The sequence below is a fragment of the Ochotona curzoniae genome, unplaced genomic scaffold, assembly GCF_017591425.1.
Source record: "Ochotona curzoniae isolate NIBS_2020 unplaced genomic scaffold, NIBS_Ocur_1.0 contig_3190, whole genome shotgun sequence".
NCBI lineage: Eukaryota > Metazoa > Chordata > Mammalia > Lagomorpha > Ochotonidae > Ochotona > Ochotona curzoniae.
In genome coordinates this window covers 12,814,320-12,815,779 of record NW_024465751.1, presented here as the reverse complement: position 1 = coordinate 12,815,779, position 1,460 = coordinate 12,814,320, and the positions used below count along the sequence as shown (strand labels likewise).

General features: G+C 37.1%; 1 non-coding gene across 1 annotated transcript; it reads left to right on the top strand.

The window, feature by feature from the left end:
* Positions 1 to 720: 720 nt before the first annotated feature.
* On the top strand, positions 721 to 824 carry LOC121155989. The gene has a single exon (XR_005883781.1). It is a non-coding gene; the product is annotated as a U6 spliceosomal RNA (small nuclear RNA).
* Positions 825 to 1,460: the final 636 nt, after the last annotated feature.

Here is a 1,460-nt window from a genome sequence, read left to right as displayed (position 1 = left end):
ACAAATCATTGGTGCGTGAACAATCATGTTCCTGGAAATACTGAAGAATGCATTTCCTCGTCTCTATTGCATATGGCTAGGGCAATTCAGCAGAGTTCTAGCCAGAGAAATGTGGGCAGAGGTGATATAAACTTGGCATAGTTCTCACCATAAACTTGAACGCATGAGTTTCCCTTCTCTAATTATGTTTACTCAGTTGGAAGTAGAGAACTGAAAGATAGCAAAACTATAAGCTGCAAGCAGCTGATCCCTGGTTTATCACTTGGAATAGAGTTTTTTATCACGTAGTAACATTTGGCTTTACTTAAGTGAAAAGCTTGACATGCGTTATTCCACTGAGAGGCCAGGAGTTATTTCTACTTCGGTATGGCCTACCATGTCATAACTAATTTATCCCAGAAAAATGTAGGAATCCATCTGTGTCTCTCTGCACTCCAGACTCTGGGTCGTGGTCTCTGGATATAGCCTGTATTCATTTAGTAAACACTTAATACTAATTATTTAGTTTCATCTCCCTCTACTTAATTGAAACTAAACTGAAACAACCATCACATGAAATACTTACATTGCATTAAATAGATAATGATTAAATTGTTGGTGGGGAGATAGGGAAGAATATGTAGATATTTTCTGTAGGATTATGAGAGGAAAATGGAGATTGTTGAGATTGACATGCCTTGATTGAAAGGGAAAAGTTACTTTCTATAAAGTTCTACTGCAGTGCTCACTTCGGCAGCAGATATGCTAAAATTGGAATGATACAGAGATTAGCATGGCCCCTGTGCAAGGATGACACGCAGATTCGTGAAGTGTTCCATATTTTCTAGGAGGTGCTCAATAAATACAGTCTCTGAATGGAAAATAAAAGTTCTGTTGCATTGGGGTTAGGTATTTAGCTTAGTGACTGAGATACACATCTCATACTGGAAATCTTGACCTTATTTCCTGAATCCAGGTTCAGGTGAATATAAACACAGGGAAGGAGGAATAATGCCCAAACAATTGCATTGCTGCTGTCCATATAAGATTCCTGGCTTGTTTTTCTGGCTCCTGCTCTAGTGTTGGGTCTATCTCTAGTCTATTGAAGGAGCTTAGTGTTTGGGTCTAACTCTAGTCTATTGAAGGAGCTCAGTAGTTAGGTATTCTCTGTCTATACACATGTCTATCATTTCTCTGTCTCTCTGCAACTTAAATTTTCTTTGCTTTAAATACGTCTACTTTGAGAGATGCTGAAAAAATTTTCGGTAGACAGCTTAGTTGGCCAAAAATTTAAAGATTAATTGTCCACATTGTTCAACTTAATAGTGAAGCAATTAAGTTCAGGAAAGTAAAATAACTTGGTCAAAGCATGTTAGCAACAAAATTTGAGTCTTCCATCTCCCATATTTTATTTCATCAAAATTTAAAGAGAGAATGAACAATGCACTAAGCAAGTATATAGCACGTATCAATTTAATTCC